We start from the raw sequence: 7357 nt of genomic DNA on the forward strand, positions 1-7357 counted from the left end.
GCGCTGCCGCCAACTGCCACATCTGCCGCCCAGCCCTGTCCGCCAGCCGCCTTCGCTGCCGCCACAGCCGCCAGACAGCCAGCACCCGCCCGCCACGCTGATCGCGACCCCCACGTGGTACTGAAGAAGCTGAAGCTTCTTAGAAGCTTCTTAGAAGCTTCTAAGGGGGGGCGGGGCCTCTTTAACCCCCTTTCCCACCATTTTCCCAAAGGCCCCTTCCCAATGGCCCCTTCCCACCACAATTCCGAAAAAAGCCCTTTCATATCCCTTCCCGGATTTTGAAGAGGGGACGGTGAAGCCATAAAGACCACCGCAAGATCCATCGAAAAGACTTCCGCAAGAAGATTTTAAGCCGCAAGCCGTCCGAGGATAAATACCGTGCCAATTCGAGTTTCTTGGAAGACTCCTAAAGCTTTTGCCGCAAGCACCATCCCGGAAAGGAATCGCCGCCTACAAGGATAAAGGCAAAGGTCGGAAGGCCGCATTCCGAGGGCCGTCACTCCGTAGACCACAAAGGCAAATCGGAAGTCGAATTTATGACTACGATGGCCCCAAAAAGATCACAAGATGCGACCGCGGGAGGCTCATCTCCGAATATACAAGTGGACATCTCCCCGAGCCCTCAAGTCCAGGTTCTTTCGAGTTATTCTCGCATGATTAGACGCGCTTAGCTCATAGAGGAAATTGCATTTTTCGCTTAAATTTAATGCATACGGAAATTGGAAAGGAATACATGTGATAAAGCATCTCTGGAAATATTAGGCAAGATTGAATTATGTCATAAATTTGGACGAGTTATCCACTTTAGAAGGCTAGTTGCATGTAGCTTTTGGTACATCATCAAAGTAAAGGGTCTAAACTTAGGCAAAGAAATGGAATTTATAAATGCATTCTCTTTCGTCCTAGACATGGTAGGAATAAGCGGGTGCTGCACATTAGGCAACATGCTTCTCATAATAACTTCATGAGGCAAGGTTAACATCATAAGGTATTATCCCAAAATGAATAATAGAGAACGAAGATGATCTTATGAACTTGTAAATAGCATGTAAGATGGAATAAGTTAACACTAGCTTTGTATAAGTTTCATTAACTGCTTCGTAGCTAGGAGAATGTTGCGTATTGCATAGTCATCATGCGAAAACGTCATTCATCAGAAGCCGCATTTAGGAAAGGTTGCATGGTTCGCCAAAGCACAAGATTCGGAAGTAGATTACAAGGTTGTAAGCATGATTAATTGATGTAAATCCTAGTAGGACCTAGGAAAGTTAGTGTACAGATTATCAAGCATTTTACCTTACCAAGGAAGGATAGGGTTATCGTGAATCATGTGATGCATAGAAGCAATAAATCGCATGTTTACGCGTATTGGTGCAGTTGTAACTATTGTTCTCCATTAGATGTAGTTTATTACCTTTAGAAGGTTCATCCTTGTTGCAATACAAGAATATTGAGTTGACTAAAGTAATCTAAACCACAAAAATTCGTATGGGCATGATTGAGTCGATATGATAGGAATCCCAAATGTTAATTAGGGTAATTCGACCTAGTTTACACTGGTTGCCAAGACAAAAACCGCAAATCTAAAGATCTTACACACGTTCACGAAATGTCGAAGCAATTGGATGATCATGCATAAAATGATCTAAGGTTTTATCCTAAGGATCACTCGTACAGATGATGAAACTCCGACTGAGTTGGAAATTCCTAGGGCCGTGGGCCAACATAACTAGGAATGGTTTGGAGGATACCCTAAAACCCTGTTACTCGGCTGGAGGTAAATTCCGTGACCGGAGGACGCCATTCAATGGGTGGAATGATCCCGTGGAATGATGCAACGCATGTGCAAAAAGGTTGCAACATCGTGTAGACTTGAGATTTGTCCACAAGAGAGTTTGTCATCTCTCGAAATGAGGTTGGCAAGTTAATTTACAAGAGGATGAGTAATCATCCTGTTACTCACTTTTCTTGGGGAATAATTGCCAAGGAAAAAGAAAGTTAGGTATTTGCGAATGACCCGACAATAAACTAAAGCGACATGGTCGCTGGATCCCGCCACAACAGAACCTTAAGCATTGGTAGGGTATGACCCTAACCCAAGAATGATAGGAATCTTGCCAAATTGCAATTGATTCCGGATCGAATGCGGGTTGCATTCGGAGAAAAGGAGTCACTCCTTAACAGTTTGCCAGCTAAAAGACCACTGAAATTGATTGTGCTTGTAACAGTTTAGAAAGGACTGTTTGCATTGTTTGCTCAATGAACTAAAGGATGAAAATATATCTAAAGCTTCAGGTTGGTGCCTGAGAGGCAGCTTCAGTTACCCCCGACTGCCTGCCTGACCCTAACCAAGGGGGTTGTTAACCGCGCCGGAAACGTGGACCGAACCCGCCGTGAGAGGTCTCTCCGTTGAGTTCTACTTGGAGCAGGAGGACGCTTGGGTGCCAGGGGGGGCTCTGGCTGTAAATCCCTCGCCTTCCCGGCCCTGCACAAGAGACTAACGTGACTCGAGATTGGATCTTGAGGCCCGCATACTAGTCTACGGGCGGAAACTTGGATTAGTGATCCCTGGTGGATTACTGGATAGCCTTCGGGCGGATTATGAATACGCCTACAGGCGGGAACTCCTTGTATTTCAAAGATAAAAGGATAAAATGATAATAAAGAAGTTGTTTGGCATTGTTTTCTTTATGTCCTGTGATAAGATTACGTGAAGGAACCGGTGCATAACAGGGTTAATTCAAAGAAGCTGTTTGTATATGTCAAACTAATGTGGTAGGTAATTACATAACTAAAACAAACCGAGGAAAGTGCGGAGGATGGACCATGGGTCCGTCCTATGGATGGGTGGTCCCGGTTAGCCGGGAACTTTTCTCTAAGTCTTTGAAGAACAGAGGTTGATCGTCATCCCCGGAACAAGTAACGAGAACGATGACTTAGAATTAACTATTACCCGACTCACGCTGTTTTAGGGGAACGGAATGGGACTATGCCTTATGGCAGAGAGGTCGAGCCTTGCTTCCCTCTCGTTTCCCATTCTCCTTGAACCAAGTGCAGCGTGAATCCGCTCCGGACCTGGCGTTTCTGCGTAAAGTAGTTCGCTCGGGTCTGACGCTAGTTGTTGCTAGCTAATGACCAAACAGGGAAACCCAAATTCAGGTCGATCCTAAGTGGGAACGGCCAGGATACTTCCGCTACGTGGCAGACTCGGAAAGACCTAGATTGCAAAACCCGTAACATTCCATGGGAGTGCCGGGTGGAGTTTTCTAGACATCCTTTTCGATGGACTGCTAAGACGTGTCCGGAATGATTCTAGTGGACACGTTACATTTCCACTTAAAAAATTTCCGCATCCGTCTTCTACCACTTAATATTTTTTCCTTCCCTAAAATTTCTAATAAAAATATCCTAACTCTCAACTTCTAAATCCTCCCCCAACACTGCTCAAATATGGCTTTATATCCCTATGTTTAATTAAAATTTATGAAAAATAACACATAGTATAGAGCCGAAACTCTTCAGTTTTGCCAAAAAATAGTGTAAAAATGACACAAAATAAGAAGTTATCATTCCTCCCTCACTAACTTTCAATGAGCTCCTGCAACACTCTATTCTTCAATAAATAATAGCTTTAGCAGCAACAACTCATGGGAAAAAATAATTACTCTCCCCCTCCAAGTTGCGAGTGTCTCCACGAGCACAGCTACAACAAGAATCACGAACATTTGTGACCACAAACACTGCTATCTACAAACCCTACAAAATAGACAGAAAAGACCAATAGACATCAAACAAAGAATAAAATATGCCCGTTAAAGAGATAAAAATGACAAATAATGGAACCATCCCCCTCTAACTCACGTATCTCATTAAAGTGCATAACTCAACTGCATCCAAAACATATACCAAACCAACTAAGAAGCAGGCTGGAGCCACTAAGCAACAATAATCCCTCGAAACACTACTTTCCTACAAAAAATATGGCTTCAAAAATAACCTTACAGATAAGGTCCATGCCTAACAAAGAACCCAAACAAAGAAAACTAATACTACAACACCAAATAGGACTCCTATGGTTTAGTTGCTAACCCTCCATGATCTACTAGAACAACCAACCAATGGTTCCTAACTTCCAAGTGTCCAAAGTGGTTGTTGTTTTTGTTGTTTGTTTTTAAAAGATTTTTTTTGTTTTTTTTTTCTCGAAGTCAGAAGAGTATATAGATTGTTTCTTCAGTCCAAAAGGTCCCACCCCAAAGAGATGCAAGGTATCGGATGCAGGCACCAATCAAGGAAATCCCTATAGCCTACCAGGACCGCATAGGCGATGGCTATCTTCTTTTGGTGTTTTTCTCATGAACCCTGCAATCTTAGAGTTTTTCTTTTGTTTTTTTTTTTCATTTTTAGAAGAATAAATATATAAACTCTCCCAAACTTCCACTAATCAAATCAGAGGGTGTTTTTGTTTTTTTCAGTAAAGGATCAACTAGAAAACTAGGAATACATCATTCAATTGAATGGTCAAACAGTTCAACTCAACAACTTTGCTCAAGGAATCTAATCTAGTGCATAATACAAGTCACTCTGGTTGGGCAAATGATAAGCAAGGAGACTCACCAGCTCAACATCTCTCTTCCACACTACTCCTAGTCAAAATTTTGTGGAGAGAACCTTGTTATTCAACTACCCCACATCGCTACAGAGCGATAAAGAAAGGGAATATACTCTAGTAGATTCCTAATCAGTCCACCATATATTATGAAATTCACTAAGTTATGCATAAACATCAGTTTCCTTATTAAAACACTTTGAATACGAATATCCTGGTTTTTAATTTCCCTAGTCCTAAATTAATTAGTTTAAAACAAGAAATCATGCCATTCAAAAGATATAACTCCATAAAGCACTATGTTACAAAAGAAGAAGCATAAAGAAAAAGTAATGAAACCACCTAGCATAACAATCGAACAATGAAGCGCCAAAAGATACTTGACATAAGTAGGCAGTGGTCTTTAAAGTGAAATGCATACTCAAGCTGCACAAAACTCTAGCACTAACCACTAACCCATTAACAAATTAGCTCAAAAAAAAAAAAACCGTTCATTTTAGACCAAGCACTTAGCCAAATAACCAAAACGTAAAATTGAAGCACTGAAGGAATGTCCCCAACCGTGCGTGCAACTAACTATCTAACGTCGTGAATACTAACTAACCTAAAGTGTGCTAAGAATTAAAACCCCAAAAGCATCAGAAAGTCTAATTCGTTCAAATGCGGATATTTTTAGTTTTTTATTATTTTTTGTATTATTTTTATTTTTGTCAAAAGGGAAAAGAACATAAAAACAAAAAAGACTCTAAGAAAACAACAACCCTAAACCAAAATCCTCAAACTCCCTAAGATTCTCTAATGCAAATAGTATCCCTAATCCAAAATCAAGAACACTATCAAAATCAAACAAATCACCTAAACTACCATCTATAGGATGCTCCTGAATGGCCTCTAATATAGGAACATCAAAGATCATAGAATCACTGTCAGGCGCATCACTAGAAGTCTCCAATATGTCATTGAGTGGAACTGAGGCATCATCATCATAGTAAGGCATAAGTGCCACTGGTAAAGCATCTAATCAATGCCCCTCGGTCGCATCCATATACCAACAAATATAATCCCAACATGGACATGGAACCCTAGTCTGCAGATCATGGTAAGATGGAGTAAGGTGGTAGATAGTAGATTGATATCGAGCAAATTATTGTTGCTCTCTACCCACCCTGGACTAACCAGCGCCACGCTCAGGAAAAAAGACACTAGCAAAATCATGACGCTGGTAAGTATAACCTATCATATCCTGCATGGCAGTGGTACCATACCGTTGAAAATATGTGCGACACTACCAACACAGTAACTGAGCGTGCATAAACAGATGCCTCTGACAAGACCTACAACCAAATGGCGGATGATACTATAAGCAAAAGACAACTACAAACGATGTATCACAACAAGCCTCACCTTGTGGAGCATATAAGAACCTGTCATGCGTCTGAAATCATGGAATACTATAAGGACCTGCATGAGTAGGGTCAGGACTATCATCACCAAGACGAGGATATAGAGCATCCATCCATAAAATCTCCATACTTGTATGCCATAAAAAATTATTTCTCCCACCCAAACAAAACAAAACAAGAAAGTAATTTAAGAAACCATCCACCCATACTCAAACGATTCAACTAAGTCAAAAAAGGTTTCAACCGAAGACCATTAACACGAAAAGGTGCATGAACTGCCTTTAAATCCTGAATATCCACTGAACCAATATCATACACTTCTTTGAATTGAAAGGGACCTAACCATCGTATACAAAGTTTCCCTGGAAATTTATAATAACGGCTATCATACAATAGAACTAAATCATTCTTCTCAAAATCCTTAAGCTTTAAATGTTTGTCATGCCAGGCTTTCCCTTATTTATAATGGGCTTCAATACGTTATAAAGCGAACATATGATCCTCATCCAATTTAACTAACTTGCACAGATGGGTAGTAAGAGTTTTCTGCTCACTAAGACGATTAGACAATGACACGCGTAAAGTAGGAACCTCTAATTCGATAGGAAATATAGCTTCAGTCCTGTAAACCAAACTAAAAGGTGTGTTATTAGTTGTGACTTTATAAGTAGACCGATACACCCAGAGTGCTTCTAGTAAGTGCTCGTCCCAATCTCGTCTATTCTCGATGATAGTTTTGGTTAAAATTGCCATCACAACACGATTGGTAACCTCTATAGCACCATTAGCATGTGGATAATATGGGGTAGACCTCAGGGGGTTCACTATATATATATTCTCTATATAACGTGCGTTCATGGCCTATTTATAAATATCCTAATCTGTGAATTTTTCTTGAATAAAACACAACCCTTTTCTATTGAATCTGTAAGTACCCCTTTATATGACACCCTCCTATATGTAAAAAATGTATAAAAATTGTGTTTAAAATATCCCTTATTTTGAACTCACGTTATATATACATATATTCATGAGTAACCCCCCCGAGGGGTAGACTTACGATGCTTAATCTTATAAAGATCCATCAATTCTGAAATTAAATGATTCAAAAAATGAGATCCACGATCACTGACTAATTCTAATGGGCAGCCAAAACAAGTAATAATATTCTCATAAAGAAAGAGACCAACAACCTTGCCTTGATCAGTTTTGAGTGCTTTTACCTCCACCTATTTGGTGACATAGTCCGTATACACACCAAAATGTAACGATTAGAATGATATCGTGTAGGTGGATCAATGGGACCAACAAAATCTATACACCATTTTTCAAAAGGTGCCAAGGCCAA

Source organism: Lygodium microphyllum, chromosome 9, assembly GCF_053477565.2.
Source record: "Lygodium microphyllum isolate KBCC chromosome 9, Lygodium_microphyllum_v1.1.10, whole genome shotgun sequence".
In the NCBI taxonomy this organism is placed as follows: Eukaryota; Viridiplantae; Streptophyta; class Polypodiopsida; order Schizaeales; family Lygodiaceae; genus Lygodium; species Lygodium microphyllum.